Genomic DNA, 19,073 nt, shown 5'->3' with positions numbered 1-19,073 from the left:
CTATTTATTAAACACTCTTGTGGGTCAGGAATGCTATCTGCCTGAAATAAATGACCAATGAGACCTGTAAATAAATGACGAAAAAACAAAAAAGAGTGTCTTCACCAGATATTCCCAGCAGAGTAGGCAAGAGGAATTATAAAGGAAATCAGTTCACCTTTAGGTCCCCAAAACCTAGAGTGCTTTGCATATTTTAGCAGTGTATAAATGTGTGTATGAATGGATAAACAATGTGATTCGTTTATCTATTAGATCACTTACAAAATACTGTGGGAGCACAAAGGAGGAAGTGACCAGTTCTTCCTTCTAATGGTGAAAGAGAGATTCCGCAGGTGGGGAAGGCCAGCAAGTGTGGAGTGAGAAAGCACGACATGCTCTCAGTTAATAAGTTCAGCAAAGCTGGATTATAGGTTGAATGTTGGAAGGTGGCATGGTCACAGGTGAGGCTATAATATGGTAGACCAAAGTCAAGATGCAAAAATATCTTGTATTGGAATTTACTCTGTGGGTGCTGGTAGGCCATTGAAGTTTTTTTTTCTTTTTTTTTTTTAAAATAAGAGTATTAGGTGGTAGAATTTATGAGAAATTCCTTTAGGAGGACTTCATTCTTTTTTTTTTTTTGGCCGTGCCACATGGCTTATGGGATCTTAGTTATTACCCTGACCAGGGATTGAACCTGGGGCCCCAGCAGTAAGAGCGCCGAGTCCTAACCACTGGACCACCAGGGAATTCCTGGAAAGACTTCACTCTTGAATTGGAAAATCAAATGTTGATAGAATTTTTAAAGTTATAAACATATACACTGACAGTGAGCACAGCTAATAAGTCATATAATTTATGGTAGAATCTGTTTTATCCCTTTCAGATAATATATATGATCTTAGTGTGGGTAAGACCTACACTAGGTAATCAAACTTACGCCAGGGTTATCAAAATGTGCAGGATGGCATTGGTTTGTTTTTGAAAGAGAAAGAAATGTATTTTTGCTCTATGAAATTATTGCAAACCTTTTTCTTAAAGATTCTGGCATTTTAACTTACTTTGAAATGATTTTAGGCTCACAGAAGAATTGCATTAATAGTACAGAGAGTTCCTGTATATTTTTCATCCATCTTCCACTCATGTTAACATCTTATATAGTCACAGTACAATGATCAAAACTAAGAAATTAACATTGGTATGATACCATTAGTTAAACTATAGTAGGATTTTTATAGTTTTTCCACTAATGCCCTTTTTCTGTTCCAAGATCCACCCAGGATACACACATTGCACTTAGTTGTCATATCGCCTTTCAAATCTGTGATGGTTCCTTGTCCTTTTTGACCTTGACACTTGGAAGAGTACTGGTCAGGTATTGTGTAGAATGTCCCTCAATTTGATTTTGTCTGATATTTTCTAATGATTATGGACTGGAGTAATGAGTTTTTGGGCCACTGGAGTTAAAAACAATTTTTGTTTTATTTTTTAACTTATCATAAAGTAAAATTGATTCCTTTATTTGCTGTACAATTCTATGAACTTTAATACAAGTATAAATTTGTGTAGACACCACCAAAATCAGGATATAGAACAATTCCATCACCTTCATGCTCTGTCCCTATAGTCAGTCCCACCCTCCCCCCAATCCATCCCCTACAACCACTGATCATTACAGTTTTGTCTCTTCGAGAATGTCATGTAAATGGAATCATATAGTATGTAACCTTTTGACACTGGCTTCTTCTTTCACTCAACATAATGCTTTTAAGAGTCATCCAAGTTGTATTTATCAATAGTTAATTTCATTTTATTGCTGAGTATGGATGTAGTATTAGTATGTTTGTTTATTCCCCCTTTTTGGGTAGGTATTTGAGAACACATTATGTGTCCTGGCACTATAACGAGCAATTTAAGTCAATTTTTTGTGGATTTTCAGGGCTAATTGCTAACGTTAGTTTCTTCATTTCTCTATTTTGACCAGCAATGTAATTACGAGAAATTGAAGTTCTTTTTTCTTTAACATGTCCTAAAATTCCCCTACTTTTCTGTTTATATTTGGTTCTTTTTATTAAAGAGCAAAAATAATAGCAAGGTGAATTTTTTTCGCGTTGCTGGGTTTTAATCTTCGGGGCTGAGCCTTCTGTGATTCAGGCCTACAGCAAAAAGTCAAGCCAAGTAAGTCATCGGTCCACAAGCAATGATGAATTTATATTGAATGCATTTATTTATAAGAAAGCCATAATACTTAGCTTTTTTATTAATCTCCTTGTAAGTAGGGCCTTTAATTTGTTTCATAGATAAATAAGAAATATCAAATAAAAATAGACATAGTCTAAATCAGGGTAGTTTAAAATAAGAGGCTTGACCTCTATCATATTGTCTTAAATTTTACTAATGGCAAAAGGTAGTTGTCTTTTTTTTTTTAAGAGCATGGAGTTTTGGTGTATTTTAAGATGAACTTTTTGGAACTTGTGTTAAAAGTCTGTTTGCTTAAATATCCTACTGCCATAAGATAAAAAAATGTTTCCAGAATATTAGTATAGGTTTTCTTTTCTTTAAAACCTTTTATTAGTAAAGTGTAATAAATGTAATTGAATTTTTGGAGGACTTTATAAAGTTTCCAGGTTGTTCTGAATATCTGGTAATTTTACATACTACTTTCAATAAACTATATAAAAATTTGAGGAGGAGACTTCTCTTTTAAATGTAGCCTTAATGTGATTTTTGTTTTCAGTTCCTCAAACACTATTCAGAGGCCTCAGAGAGGCTATGGAGTAATAAAATGTCAGAACTAAAATGGATCTTCAGAATTACCATATCTCTAGACTCTCCCGATATTTTACAGAAAAAGGAAACTGAAATCCCATAGTGGTGTGAAGTAACTTGTTCACAGTCACAGTTGGTTGTAAAAGCTGCGTGATACAGTTCCTCCCCTCAAGTGGGTAACTCGTTTATGAATGTAGACACAGAGTTGTACAAAATTAACTACAATACAAAATGGAATGTTCTGGGCAATAAGAAAGGCACTGCTTTTCTTAAACAGCAGTCTCTCCATCACCCCAAAGATCTTTTCTTGACCCCTTCACAACAAAATTACTTTCTGTCTTTAGTTTCTCACCCCTCATTCTCCCCTAAACTCTATCTGATCAGATGTTTTGCTTGTTTCTTTTTCACCTTTACCACACCATGAAAATTCTTCTTTCAAAATCAGCAGTGATGTCCATGCTGCTAAATCAACTGTCGTTTTCCTCTCAGACCTCATCTTATTTGATCTGTTGTCATCATTTGGCACAGTTGCTCATTCCTTCCTCGTGGAAGTACTTCTACTTAAATTTCAGGGTAATGCCACATTTGCCTTATTTTCCTGCTGCATTTCTGGGTACTTATTTTCAGCCTTCTTTGCTAGTTCTACCTCATCTCCCCTACCTCTAAATAGTAGAGTGTCCCCAAGCTTCTGTCATTGTTACCTTTTATATCTGTAGCTTTAATATCAAATATATGTTAATGACTCCCAAATATGTATACCTAGCCCAGACCTCTACCCTGGGCTTCAGGACTGTGTGTTCAGCTCCAGGACAGTAATACCATTTTGACATCTTTACTTGGATAGCTAATGAGCATCTCAAACTTAATGTGTTCAGTAACTCCTGATCTCCCCCTACCCCAAACCATCGCCATCTGTGTTCACCTTAATGTGTTCAGTAACTCCCGATATCCCCTTACCCCAAATCTATCACAGTTTTGGCAACTGCAGCCTTCCAGTGGCCAGAAACTGAGCTTTGAAGCCTTATTTCCCCCACAATCCACTTGCTGTCCATTCAAAAATCTCGTTGGATATTCCTTAAAAACATACCCATAATTTACTCATATTTTCTTCTGCCTCCTTTGTCTAAGCCATTATCATCTTTTCTGAGTTATTGCATAAGCTTCTCCTTTCTTCCATCCCTGGCCCACTGCAGGTTTTTTTTCAACACAGCAGTCAAATCTTATGACTCAGCTGCTCCAAACTCTCCTGCTAAAGTCTCTAAACAGTGAGGCTCTCCCTTAGTTTCTAGTGCTCTTCCTCCTTCTGTTACTCTCTTCCTTATTTTCTCTACATGAACCACACTGGCCTCCTTGCTTTCCGTGAACATATCAGGCAAGCTCCCTGTTAGAGTCTTTGCATGGGCTTTTTTCTGCCTGAAATGTTCTTCCTTAGATGTGTCTTCATGGCTAGAGGTCTTTACTCAAAAGTGACCTGGCAAAAGGAAATCTTCCCTAGCTAGTTTGTGTAAATTGTCATATTCTTTTCATTGCTGTTTTATTTTTTCTTATTCATCCTTATCACTAACATACTACACATTTTATTGTGTCTTTTATTTATAATCAACATACTATATATTTAGTTCATAACATTTCTCTCTTCCTGGCTAGAATGTAAGCATCATGTGAGCAGGGGTCGTTATCAACAATGTGTCGTCTTCTTCACTGCTGTATAACAAGGGCCTAGAGAAGTGCCTGGCACATAGTAGGTGCTCAGTGAATATTTGCTAAATGAATGAGTGCCTAAGTGTACCTCAGATCTGTTACTAACTTGACATTGGTCAAGTCACTTCTCTCTGTAGACCTCCTTTTCCTGTTTTTAAATGAGACTAGACTGTATCAATGTTTTAGGTTTTCTTAAAACACTGAAGACTTAAATGAATGTAGTATCAAGTTTCCTTGAAAATTTTTATAAGAATTCAGTTACTTAACAGAAAAGTTTAAAAACCACTGGACTGAATAGAGGATCTCTAAGTTTCCTTTCAGCCTTGTGGTCAGTTCTTGTAATAATAGTTATAAGTGGGGCAACAGAGGGGAGCCTTCATGTAGAGAAGGCATTTGAACTGAGATTATGAAGGATGGATGAGTAGGCAGAGATAAGGGAAAGGGTAGGAAATAAGGTAAGTGCTTTCCAAGCCCAGAGAAGGCAAACAAATAGGAATGGAGCAATCCAGAAGGTTTCAGTAAGGCTGGAGAGTGTGTGTGGGGGTGGGGGGGTGGGGGGTGGGGAGGGAGGGAGAGAGAGGAAAAACAGACCCGAGATAGACAGTGGGGAAGAGGTGGAGAGTGGGGAAGATAGGACTGGAAACAGGTGAAGTGAGGTCAGATTGTGAAAACTTTGAACACCATGATAAGTAGTCCAGCTTTTTGCCTCTAGGGAATCAAAGTTTGTTTTTCAGCCATGAGTGATCGTCACATCACTCACAGAGTTGTTCTTTAGGAAGATTTCTCTGATAGTGGTGAAACGTGAATTGAAAGTACGCAGTTGATGGTAGAGAAATGGACAGTTAAGATGTTGTTGAGATATTATTTTTCTATGATATGTTGCTTTTACCTGAAGAATAGCAAAGGAGGAGCTGAAGTTTCACTCTCATCTCAGTATAAAAAACAGAAGGTTTCCTCTACACCACATTTGGAGGTTGCTGAATAGTAAGGTGACAAGAGTCTTTCTGAGCGGCTGCTGTGTGAAGAGCACTAACTACATTATGTTCTCGGGCTCCGTAGCCGCAGAGCAGTGGTTCTCATAAGGCTGGGCTCTATCCACACCACTGAATCTGTTTCTAGGAGTAGGCATGTATCTTCAGAAGTTTCTTTCGGTAATTCGGAGGTGCATCCCTGGTTACAATCCACTGAAGTAAAAAATATATTGTCTTCAATATTGAATTTTAAATTGCAAGAGATAATTTCATGGTGATATAAAACTTGAGATTGCACTTAGCATATTACCTGGGAGCATTATAAAGAATATAATTATACAGTCAAGTCTTGGTTATTTTTGACAAGAAAGGAAAGTCTAACACCCAAAATAACACCTACAATAGAATCTTGTAACATAGTTACATGAATTCAGCTATATCAAATCATGGGTCAAATCAAACAACCTAAGTGTCCATTGATGTATGAAGGGATAAAGTAGATGTGGTGTATATATGTATACACACACATACATACAATGGGATACTACTCAGCCATAAAAAAGAATGGAATCTTGCCGTTCATGACAACATGGACGGACCTTGAGGGTATTACGCTGAGTGAAATAAGTCAGACAGACAAATACCATATGATTTCACTTATGTGTGGAATCTAAAAAACAAAACAAATGAACAAACAAAACAAAACCAAACTCATAGATACAGAGAACAAATTGGTGGTTGCCAGAGGGGAAGGGGGTTAGAGGGTAAATTAAATGAGTGAAGGAGGTCCAGTTATAAAATAATTAAGTCATGATGATGTGATGTACAGCATGATGACTGTAATCACTAACACTGTATTGCCTTTTTGAAAGTTGCTCAGAGAGTCTTAAAAGTTCTCATCACAAGGAAAAAATTCTGTGGTGACAGATGGTAACTAGACTTACTGTGATCATTTTGCAGTGTGTACAATATTGAATCATTACATTGTACACCTGAAACTAATATAAAGTTTTATGTCAATTATAACCTCAGTTTGAAAAAAAAATGGGTGAAATCATGTCTGTTAAAAATATTTTCAGTGTACAGGTAAAATCCTGATACGCTAAAATTTCCCTTCAATGAACTGTTTGAGAAAAGTTATTCGTTCATGTCTGAGTTTCTGCTATGTGTTGGACCCTGTCTTAGTGGTAAGAATACAGTAATGAACAAAGCCAGACAAAGCTGTGGCCCCTTTTGCCTTTGGTTTGCCTCTGAAAACACACAGACACTTGACCAGGAGGACGTTCTTATGGATGAGTCTTATAATCTGAAGGGGGAAGGGGAAGGGGGCCTTGGTTTAACAAATCTAGTGATAGATAATAGAGAATTACATTTAAGCTCACATTTGGAAATGCTACACGTTGCTCAGAACCTGGGATTATGCTTTGGAGGTGTTAACATCAACAAAATTAATGCTGTCCCACTGAAAGATTTGTAACACTGAATCTTGGTCTTTAAATTTTTATTTTTATATTTAAACAGTAGGGAAGAGTGATTTTGGTCATTTATCATTTTAATGGTTTGATCTTTTCTTCTTCCATCTCTGGATGGAAACATGTTAGCTGCAGATCCAGAAAGATTCAAACCATGCCTTTTTCTTAGCCCGGGGTTCCTAGATATGAAACTTAGACTGTTTTGTATTTTCATGTACTAGAAGTTCTCAAATTTGAGTTCAAGAAGAGGTAAAAATAAAAGGGAAGAAGAGAGTGCTTGCTTACACAGTAAATTCTTTTCATAAGTTCTATTTTTAAACAGAAATGAACAGTGTCTTAACTTCAACTGGCATTTAATAAATTCATTCAGTTGACATCTTTCTCAGCTAATAGTTCAAATATAAATGTTGGCAATTCCCCCAGGTGTGACAGCTCTATATTAGGATATATACTGACTTTGATATATTTCTAATTTTAGAAATAAACATACCCACAGTATGTACAGGTGCATTATATTTCCATCACAAGTCTAAGATGCCACATTTTATTTACAAATTTAGAGACCTGAAGTTTGTCATCCTGAAGTATTTGATACTGGTTGCTTCTACTATGAAGCATAATAATAACAGCTAATGTTTATGAAGTGTTTACTAAGCACCTAGTACTGTATTGTACATGAACTGGATTTCTTTTTCAAGTCACATTCGTTGAGGTATAGTTTATATACAGTACAATTTGCCCTATTTAGTTATACAGTTTTGCGATTTTTGACATGTACAGGTATTATAACCAATACCACAGTCACCATACAGGATATTTCCATCACCCCAAACAGTTCCCTTGTTCTCCTTTGTAGTCAACCCGTTCCCCTCATTCCCATCCCCTGGCAACCACTGATACAATTTCTGTCTTTTTTGTTTTGCCTTTTCTAGAATGTCATATAAATGGAATCATACAGTACGTATTTTGAGTTTGGCTTATTTCATTTAGCCTAATGCTTTTAGATTCATCCATATTGTATCGTCTGTCAGAAGTGTAGAAGTTAATACCTTTTTATTGCTGATAGCATTCCATTGTATGGATATACCACAACGCGTTCATCTGTTCACCAGTTGGTGGACATTTGCGTTTCCAGTATTTGGTGATAATGAATGAAACTGCTATAAATATTTATGTAGTTTTTTTTTTTTAAATAGACACATATTTTCATTTCTCTTGGGTAAATATCTAGGAGTAGGACAGCTGGATTGTAGGATAAGTGTATGTTTAACTTTATAAAGAATTGCTAAACTGCTTTCCGAATAGGCATTCCCACCAACAGTGTGTGAGAGTTGTAGTTGTCCCATATCCTCACCAGCCCTTGGTATTGTTAGTGTTGTTGTTGTTGTTTTTAATCTATTGTAATGGTATGTAGTGGTATTCTGACTTTAATTTGCTTTTCTCTATTGAGTAATGACGTTGAGATCTTTTCTCTGCTTATTTACCATCTGTATCTCTTCTTCGGTGAAGTATCTGTTCAAGTAGTTTGACCATTTAAAAAATTGGCTTGTTTTCTTATTTTTGAGTTGTGAAAGTTCTTTATATATTCCAAATAGTAGTATATGAACTGACTTTTATTCTCACAATAATGCTTTGAGTTGGAGGTGGGTACTGTTAGAAGTAATTTCCCAGGATTACACAGCTAATAGGTAGCAGAGCTAGGATTTGAACTCAACCTGTGCTGAACTGTTTGCCAGGTTTTTTTTGTTTGTTTTTTTGGTGGAGATTGATTTTTGGGAGCTGTGAATAGAACCAGGATCCAATTCCTGTAGGTGGTAAGATAATGCTTATAGAGACACCCCTGAGCAAAGGGGCAATATATTACAGTAGCAGCTCTGGATTGCCTCTTTGGGAACAACTAAGATGTTTGTTTCTGTTGAAGAGGGGTAATTATTTTTACTTTACATCTCTTACTTCACTTCTACATAGCAGTGGCCAAAAGTACTTTTAAATTACAGTCCGAATATCTGCCATTATCAAGTAATAAGGTACTTGATACAAAAGGATTTTCTCAATAGCAGAAGCGAACCCTTTTATATATCTGTACTTCATAAAAAATTTCACGCATTTGATGTTAGTCATTTGTTTTTTAAAAACCTTTATCATAATAATGCTGACTTCTAGGCACTTACTATTTGGTGATATCCTCAGGGAGTATGGAGAACTTACTGACCTTTCAGAGTCAGGGCTTCGGACCCCAGTACTTTTAAAGTTATAGTCCTAGTGTTAGATGTTTTTTAAAAATCTTCTTTCATTATCCACTCTGTCACCTGTTGGTTCGACATCATCCTTTCACTAGTCCCTCTTTCACCACTTACAACTTCTAATTCTGATTAGGTGAAAGATAATCAGATTGTTAGGCTTATTTGTGGATATTATCTAAGATAAATTTTAGCTCTGGGAAAGGACTTGGGGGATTTTCCAGTGAAAATTTCCTGTGACTGCTCAGAGGACCTTTTTCCTTGGTGTTTGGGTTCCAAGTAGTCATTCTGGATAAATGAGCTCTAAAGCAAGTTAAATATGACATTTGTCAGTAGAAAATGTGATGTATTTTTCTTTTTAGCATGATTTTTATTAATAATTTGTTAAATCGTGGAGATTATTTTAGTAAAAATATTAGTCAAGCAGTGTTCAGTGGCATGGATAAACAGGCACTTAATGGGCAGAAAGTTAGTTCACAATCATTATGTTTTGTAGCAGTTTGTAAAGTTCCTGTCAGTGACAGCTTGTCCCCTCAGCTGTGCCTCTAGTAAGGCAGAATAATTACTTCCAAGTAATTAACTAAAGGAAGAAAACCTTGCTAAATCTTATTTACTTTTTGTAAAAGATAGGATGAAGTCTAGCTAGTGAGTTGCGCTTCTTCATTTCAAGTACTTTTGGAAGTGCTTAATGCTTTCAAGCCATTCTGATCAATTTAAGCTCTTAGAATAAATTAATAAATACTCACCCAGAGGACAGGGTAAGTAGCTGTAGTAATTACCGTTTCCACTGCTTGGGCACATTGTCAGATGTACGATGACTTGGAGAGGAAAACTGCACTGGCCATATGCTTTGTTGACACCCTGGGGCTCACCAGAGCTGTAGCAGGGTGCTCTGCACACGGTTGGCTTTTATGTGTGGACAGTTTTGTTTGGAAGGTAAAGAAAACTGTGGCTATCACTTGGCAGTAGTAGAGTTATGAACGGTGATTGCATTGATAATTTGTTTCAAATAGAGTTTTGTCAAGCTTGCAATTCTATTTAAAATCATTTTGCTATATTGAACTTTAGTTCCTTTCTAACGCCAAGTTTGCTTTTTTATTCTGAAAACCAGATTAGTAATTCACACTTATTTTTCCACTGAACTTTGAATTTTCTAGTGGATTTTATCTGTTTAGCGAATGTATAAATCTGCATCTGGTATTACAGTGTGCTAGCTTTTCCAGATTACATAGCAATATACCCCTTTTATATAAGAGTTAATGAGTTGCCAGGTTAGACTCAGCAGGCCATTGTTACATTAAAAGCCAGAAAGTTTGCTGTGTCTCTTCCATTCCCGTCCCTACTTTTTTTTTCTTTCATAGTTTTATTTAGTTGCTATATTAAAATAACTTTTAAAAATTGAGATTTTTATTTTTTAAAACAACATACAGGTTTTTCATTTTGCTTCCTTACAGACTCTGATTCTATCTCATTGTTAATTTTAAATTATGGTAATTAACCTGAGCTGAGTAATGGTTTAATCAAGGTAGACCTTGCTCCTTGGCTGTGCCTCTCTCCTTTTTCTACCCCTCTCCCCGTTTTCACCTGTGGATTCGCATGTCTGACCTAGCAGAGTAATTGGGTCCACGGCAACATGGGCGTGCCTCCCTTAGAAACACTCAGTCTCACATATGACTCATAAGCTGAAGCACAGACACCACTTCCCCAATCTACAGGAGCCATTTTAACAGCACAAAACTTGCCGGATTGCTTTTTACTTTCAAGCCCAAAGGACAGTATCTAAAGAGAACGAGACTATTTGAAGGTAACTTGTTAAGATTTTGCGTGTTTGCTTCTGGCTGTTTCCTGAGCCTGATAAACGGAGGGTGGTTCTTACCTGTCGAAGAACAGGGCTGAATGTGTTCTTTAACTCTCTGGAAAAAATGTGTGTAGTCAGTCACATGCCTTATTGAACTTCACTACTAGGGGGAAACAAAGCATTTAAGTTCTGGAAAGTTTTAGATCTTCTTGGTAAAGCGTTTTTTATATTTTGTGTGATTTTTTTTTCCCCCCATATGACTTGAGAATAAAGGAGATTTTTCTTACTTTCTTTTTCATACTACAAAGCAAACTAGGTCAAATTCTAATTTTTGAAAATGTAATTGTATTTGTGAGGGTACCCTGTAATTTACAATTAAGTAAACTATATTATTCACCTGTGATTTGGGTGTTAAGAAAGAAGTTCAAGAGCGAAGATTTTGTTTTGGCGTTTTAGTTAAGGGGAACTTTGGGGACACCTCAGTCATAGGTGTTGCTCATTGACTGTAATGCCCTTTGTAGTATCCTTTTTTCTTTCTTTAAAGTAAATGAAATTATACTAAACATTTAATTTTGAAAACTAAATATAAGTTTGAGTAAAATGAATGGTCATTTAGATAACAAGTTAAAGTGATTATTAAATAAAGAGGAAGACAGGCTAGAATGATTCATTTGCTATTAGAAATAAATAATAAAGTTTTATAATTCACACTGGAAACTTATTCTGAGTAACAGCCTTAGAAGCATAGCTAGTTTCTGAGGAAACGTAGTATTTTGATTTGTGTAAAAGGAAAAAGTAAAGAGTATTAACCTTCTGTCTACACAACTATTCTTAAAATTTGCTTGTTTTGAATAAAAAAAAAATACCTAGAAAAGGTTGCTTAGTTTTTTCCTGAAATATTTCTCATTATTGAAATTAGGAGATTCTGGTGTGCCTTGAAGTTCTAGGTGCTCTGAGAAGCTGGATGCAGCAGTATATTGCTTACGAAAGTTATTTGTGAAACTAAAATTTGAATGAAAGTAAAATTTGAATATGCAGTGATTCCAAATACAGCTTTTAGAAATAAAATTTGCAAAGTCATTTATTATTGACTGTAATGATATTTAGCTAGTTCTTTGGGAATTCGCTGCTAACAAATTTCTAACTGCTTGAAGGCCTGTCAGATGAAAGTGAAGATTTCTAGGCAGTCAATTATTATTTCTTACTCTTTGAAAGGATTGTTCATATTATCAGATCTCAATTTGTGGTCTTATAAGACAGGCACAAGCAGACATTTTACCAGTTCAGCTCTGAGCCATTTGCTGTCATCTTTGTTTGCATATTGCTGGTTTAGTCAGCTTTTGAGTAAGCAGAGGTTGTATTTACTTCTAGTCTGCTCTGTGTGAAAAATCTAATGAAACTTTTTTGCCTTTCTTTCTCTCTTTTTTTCCTCCCTTCTTTCCTCCCTCCCTCCCTCCATTCCTTTTCTTTCTTTCTTTTCTTTTTTTTTTTTTTTTGAGTTTTTAAAGGCCAGTGACCCACAGAGAAAAATCAAGGGGCACACAAATAAGCAAATAATTAAGATTTTATTTATTAAAGAGAAGTAGAAGAATTTAGTTTCTTAAAATGAAGACATTGGTGCAATTCAAATAAAAATAAATACCAGTCATATATTTCAGTTTCTTATTATGTGGAGAAGACTGAGGTGGGGCTTCAGGGAGAAGGGAGGAAAAAAAAAGCATAGAAGCAAAGGAAGGCCAGTACGACTTATTAGGCAGTCCCCTTCCCATCCCACCCCTTTCCTTTTATAAGGTTGAATATGAGTTTAAAGTGAGTCATCAGAATTAAACTTAGAATTACCAATTTGAAGAACTTAGCGTTAAAAAAGACTGAAGATCATCCAACTGCCTCACTTTTATAGTTGAAGAAGCAGCGGCTCAAAGAGGTCTTGTGACTTGCTTAGGGTTATGTAGTGCTTGACGGCAGGCCTTCTAGCCTGGAGCTGCTCATGCTAGCCCACACCAACAAGTGATGCTTTGTTTGAAATGGTCTGTATTTCCTCAAGAGTAAATAAAACCTTAATTAAGTTGCTTGGTGATCACTTTGGTGATAAGGTATGACCAAATGAATTAACTAATGATTTTGAAAATGTGTTCAAACTAGTTTCCTTTTTCATCAGAGAGAGGATGAGAATTTCTACAACAGCTTTTTTTCACTACTATTAGAATTTTTTCATAGTTGAAGCATTGTGACATTGCATGTTTAAGATGGGCCTAGGGGAGATGGAAATACAAGGACTTGGGAACTTACGTTGAACTTCCAGATACAAAGACAGGTTTATTTCCACTTTAATTTTACCTCATATTCTTTTCGGAGGGCATATACTGTTTAGTATGATACCTTGTTCTATTAAAGTGTGTGTGTTAAACTTTGCATATGTTTACAAAAATCTGGAGGTCTCTAAACTCTAACATAAGTACAATCCTGACTTTAACCTTCCTGTAATTAATAATCTCATTCCATTTGTTGTACCCTACTCTTCTTCTTTGAAAGTTTACTTTACATACCAGGCACTTGATTCTTAGAATCTTCTGGGGAATACAAAATCTTTGTCTATTCACTTTTTGATGTGTTTTATTATGGTGGTTGAAATTTACTTTAGATCTGCCTTTCTTTAGGTCTGAAATTTGGATTTTTAAAATGCTTTGCATATGACTGTTGAATCTTCTAAATTTCCAAGTCCCCTAACCTAATTCAGTGTCAGATTCTCCACAGTGTGGTCATCATTGTCCTAAGCAATGAACAGAGCACAGAAGGCTAGAAAACCTGGGCTGTCGTCTCACAAACTTAGATTCTTACTGGGAAAACGTAGGTGAAATAAGTAAAGAATGGAACCAAACCACTGAGTTGTTAAATTTCGGTTCAGACTGTTTGCCTAGAGGTGAAAGGTGACTGAGACTTAAAATAGGCAGGAAAGTTTATATGAGTCTTTAGGAATTATGAGTATTGAAGAATGAATAGCATTTGTGTAGGTTGAGAGTGTCTTCAATAAGAATAAGAATATACGCTCTTAGAGAGCAGAGATGTTTTATTCTATTTCTTCATCTTTTTCAACCTTTGACAGAGTATCAAGCACAAGTGTATAGGCCAGTGTTATTTGCTGCATTAAACCCTTGGCTGCTCAGTTGGGCAGGTCCTGTTAAAGTTAGTGGTAGCAAATCTTTAAAGGGCATGTGGCCTTCAGCTTAATCTCTGATGCCTACACATTGTAACCAAAGAAGTAATTAACACCTGCCTGGTAGTATACTACCTTTAAAGTAGTAATTTTTGACCTTTGGTGTAACAGAGAATCACCTGGCTTCAACTTAGAGATTTTGGTTCCTTAGGCCCTGGGGTTTGACTTATCCATCTGCAATTTTAATAAGTACTCTAGATGACTGTGATGCACGGGCTGCCACACTTTCTTGGAGAGTTTGCAGGCTTAAGAGCTGTGAAGAGTGATTAATCAGTTACTTAGCATTTTAATATCTGAATTTTTAAGGAACAATGGTATTTTGAAGCCCACGGCCTCTAGTAAGTAAGAAAAGTCACTAGAACTTATTTAGCCTCGTCTCCCTACCCTGGTTATCCCTTTCTCTGTTCCAGTTTTTTGCTGTGGTATATTTTTCAGCTTTGTGGCTCTCCCTGTTTCCTTTTCTCTAATTCTACTTTTTCTCCTCCGGCTCCCCATTCACTACCGTCTTGACCACAATATATAATTAAACGAATTATTTTTGTTTTTCAGGTATAATTAGCCTCTTCTTTATCTCTCAGCGAACCATCACACTCTCTCCAATGTTAGTTTTTTTTTTAGTCCCCTTTGGTGCTTCATGGTATCTCTCCATTCTGTTTTTCTTGGGTTAGAGCAAAAACAGCCCCTTCCTGATTTAGGGTAGCATTATAGTCTTAGAAAACCCTTCTCTCCTGGGAAGTACACTATTAGTGTTTGTAATTGTTTGAGTCTGGGAGGGAGTAACTTTTTTTTACCATATGAGTTTCTTTGGACATTTAACTGCATAGTTGACTGCGTATTTGTAGGCTTTGCATTACATTACATCTCGTCTAATGGGACATAGGTGTTCACAGACTCTCATAGAAATGGGAAGAAGAGTCCCATGAGTTGAATGGTCTGAATATAATTTTGCTACCATCAGTTGGCCAGAATATTTTGCTCCTTTGCTTAGGAGCTGCTTCTTAGCTTAGGAATTAAATTAGTAATATCATTGAGTCAACCTAAATGATTAGGGCAGTTTTCAACTGTCTGAGCAATCTTTCTCCCATTAGTAGAAGAGGAACTCCTAAAGAGAAAGTTATTTGTCACCTCTGTCTTTGTGTCTTGTCAGACGATCTGTATACTAGAGCTATACTACAAATGTGTAGGCACCCCACCCTTTTTGAAAAAAATAGCTCCTGGGCTGTTTGCTTTGTTGGTAGAGGGGATAAATTATGCAGCTGAGCTTTGGCTGAACAAATTTCTGTGCAGAAACGTTTTGATTTCCTTCTCTTCCAGTAAATAAGTATCTGAATTAACATTGTCCTCATCATCAGAAAACTGTTCCTAAACTTCTCTTTTCACTTTCATTCTCTTACCGCTGTAGGAATTCAGAGCTCTTCTTTCATTTGCCTTTTAATGCTGAGTAGCAGGGTATCAGCTCTTTTTTTTTTTTTTTTAATTAGTTGTAAATCTTTTTTAATTTAATTTAATTTATTTATTTATTTATTTATGGCTGTGTTGGGTCTTCGTTTCTGTGCTAGGGCTTTCTCTAGTTGCGGCAAGTGGGGGCCACTCTTCATCGCGGTGTGCGGGCCTCTCACTATCACGGCCTCTCTTGTTGCGGAGCACAGGCTCCAGACGCGCAGGCTCAGCAATTGTGGCTCACGGGCCTAGTCGCTCCGCGGCATGTGGGATCTTCCCAGACCAGGGCTCGAACCCATGTCCCCTGCACTGGCAGGCAGATTCTCAACCACTGCGCCACCAGGGAAGCCCTCAGCTCTTTTTTATCTCCATATTTTGTAACTTGAGATTGGTTGCCAGCATCAAAACAAACCAAAAAAAAAGCACAACAGTAAACAATATGAATGCCTTCTGGAGTTTTTATGAAGATTGATTTAATAATTTTTATATTAAAAAGCTATCAAAATGATGCACATTTTAAAAAATCTAATAAAAAGCCTTTAGTGAAAAGCAGCCTCTCTACCCCTTCCCACTCTCAGTCCTGCTGCCTAAAGGCAACCACTTATATAAGTTTTTGGTTTTTTGATTTTTCAAATTTGTATTTTCTTGGATCTATCCTTTTCCAGTCTTCTACCCCATGGAATAGAAGTTCTTCAAGGTAGCAGGAACCAGTGTGACTTTACATGATGTAAAGTCATGTAAAGTTCATTTTCTATGTGATAGATGCTCAGTAATACAGTGGTCATTGTATTTGTGCAGAGTTGTATGGTACAGTTTTACAAATCTAAATTAGAGAAAATTGGTTATTTTCTGTGTTTTAGAAAACAGTCCTGTAAACAGTGAAACTAGAAAATTTTACAATAAAACTATAAAAATGAGGTGTTGATTTAATAACTGTTAGTTTATGTGCATCTTATTTTTTATACCAAAATAACTACATGGAAGCTGAGTATTGTAATGGAGCAATTCATTATCCTTTTTTCTTTAAAACTGAAATGTGCATGTAGGGGAATGTATAAAACATATACAGTTTAAATGTAATTACATAGTGTTTACCCATGTCACAACAGAAATAGAGCATGTTTATTAAGATAGAAATCCCCCAGCGGGACTTTCCTGGTGGTCCAGTGGTTAAGACTCCCTGCTCCCAATGCAACTGGCCCAGGTTCGATCCCTGGTCGGGGAACTAGATCCCTCAGGCCTCAACTAAAGATCCCGCATGCGGCAACGAAGATCCCGAGTGCCACAACTAAGACCCGGCGCAGCCAAATAAAGAAAGAAAGAAAGAAATATTTAAAAAGAAAAAAAAAATCCCCCACTCTGCCCATGTTTGTTTCTCCTTAAAAATATTATCCTGATTTTTGTGATAAGCTTTTCTTTATAGTTTTACCCCTTTGAACTTTATTTAAATGGATCACACCATATATATTCTATAGTGACTTGCTTCTTTCATTTAACTCTATGAGCTTTATCTTACTTAATTTTAATTGCAGTGTAGTATTGCATTGTCTGTATCGGAATGTATTTATTCTTTCTTGTTGATGGCAGTAGATTGTTTCCAGTTTGGGAACACTCTTGCACATAATTCTTGGAGCATACGTGCAAGAGCATATGTGAAGAGTTTACAAAGAGTATGGAGAGAATGAATATTTAAGATACTTTAGAGTTTTTCATTATCTTTCCTAGGAACAGATGCCTGCTATTGATGCCTTCCTACCCATTCAGCATCTTACTATGGTGTTTTGCCCTGGGGACTAAAATCTTCCAGGACCCTAAACAAATGGGCAGTTGATGCCTTTAGAGTAAGTTGCAAACATTAGTATATTTGACCACTAAACATTAAGCAGTTTAGCATGCCTGTCATTTATTAACTAGAGTTTAATTAGTTCAAACATAATTTTGAATAAAAAACAAATTTTGATAGAATAGATACATTATAATCCCTATTATGTACATAAAAACAATATTATTATGGATATGTATGAAATAAAGGTATAAAAATATAGACAGTTGGGGCAACATCAATTTTAGAATAGTCGGAGGAGATTGGTGAGGGATATATAGAAGGCTTTAACTATATTTGACTTTTTTATTCTTAAGAATCTGAAACAAATTATGGAAAAGTGTTAATGTAATGTGAAGCCGGGTGATGGGTATGTCAATGTATTCTTTCTTTGGTTGAACTATTTCGTAGTAAATTGTGCTGTATAAGGGGTAGTTTATTTTTGCCCCACATTTATACATAACTGAGAAATAATGTTTAATTTGATGAGGAGTAGAAGTTGATTTTAAAAAAAAGTGGTGAATAAACTCTACATCAGTTAAAAAAAAATCACCATTTCAGTGAAGGAGATTAGGTAGATTCAGAATTAAGTTATAATAAGACCGTGTATCTGTCCCACATAACTAAAAAGATGGCTCTAGGCATACTTCTTTTTTTAATAAATTTATTTTATTTATTTGTTTTTGGCTGCGTTGGCTCTTCATCGCTGCGTGCAGGCTTTCTCTAGTTGCGGCGAGCGGGGGCTACCCTTCTCTGCAGTGCGCAGACTTCTCATTGCGGTGGCTTCTCTTGTGGCGGAGCACGGGCTCTAGGCGCGCAGGCTCAGTAGTTGTGGCGCACAGGCTTAGTTGCTCCGTGGCATGTGGGATCTTCCCGGACCAGGGCTCAAACCCACGTCTCCTGAATTGGCAGGCAGATTCTTAACCACTGTGCCACCAGGGAAGTCCTCTAGGCATACTTCTGATGAGTAAATGATAATTTCCAGTTGAGATCCATTGGAGCTATAGTTTGCTAGAAATACTTTAGTCTTTAGAATCATCACACATTCAAATATTTTTCAAAAACACATTTTAGAACAAAGATTCATAAAACATAATTGATATAGTATTAATTGACACTGATAAACTTTTAAGTAGCTAATACCCCAAATTAGACTTTTACATCTAACCAGATTTATTGCCATAATTAGTGTTTCATTTTGCTTCCTGATATCGGTGTCATCTTGTTTCCTTAAAATCCTTACTATAATGATAGTAATTCCTGCATCTTTAGTGACTTTTTTTGTTGTAAACTTGATATGGAATCTTTATATAAGATTTCCAAAATTTAATAATGTAAATGTGGGAGTTGCTATAAAAAGGGAAACATACATCTTAATCCAGTGTTTTGCTTTTGCAGTCATCCCTTGGCTCTCGTTTTTGAGCTCTTTTTCACAGTGTCCGTGTAAGTAGTGGCAGGGACAAAGAGGAACAAATGGAAGTAGAAATCATAGGATTTTATAGTTGGAAGGGTTCTTAAAAGTCATGCAATTCAGGGGTCTCCTGGATTTTTTTTTTATTATTATATTCCTTTTCATCCTATATAATTTATTGATTTCATTCAACAATTATTTATTGTCTGTTAGGGAGAATTCTTGATGCTGGGGAATACAGCAGCCAGAGATTTTC

General features: G+C 36.2%; 1 protein-coding gene and 1 non-coding gene across 4 annotated transcripts in view; one reads left to right on the top strand and one right to left on the bottom strand.

The window, feature by feature from the left end:
• The window catches only part of ELF1 (E74 like ETS transcription factor 1), a 105,796-nt gene that overhangs the window by 17,423 nt on the left and 69,300 nt on the right, over nucleotides 1-19,073 (top strand). Inside the window, exon 1 of one of the 3 annotated variants that reach the window (XM_061170811.1) lies at nucleotides 10,852-10,936. The exons of the other annotated variants lie outside the window; for them this stretch is intronic. The gene's annotated coding sequence lies outside the window, so the exon portion shown is untranslated. Of the gene's footprint in view, nucleotides 1-10,851; nucleotides 10,937-19,073 lie in introns of those variants that run through there. 3 annotated transcript variants of the gene reach the window in all.
• Nucleotides 655-728, bottom strand: TRNAK-CUU (transfer RNA lysine (anticodon CUU)). Its single transcript has one exon. It is a non-coding gene; the product is annotated as a tRNA-Lys (tRNA).

This window comes from Eubalaena glacialis, chromosome 16 (genome assembly GCF_028564815.1).
Source record: "Eubalaena glacialis isolate mEubGla1 chromosome 16, mEubGla1.1.hap2.+ XY, whole genome shotgun sequence".
Classification (NCBI taxonomy): domain Eukaryota; kingdom Metazoa; phylum Chordata; class Mammalia; order Artiodactyla; family Balaenidae; genus Eubalaena; species Eubalaena glacialis.
Note: the sequence above shows the minus strand (reverse complement) of the source record. Positions and strands in the feature narration are given on the sequence as shown.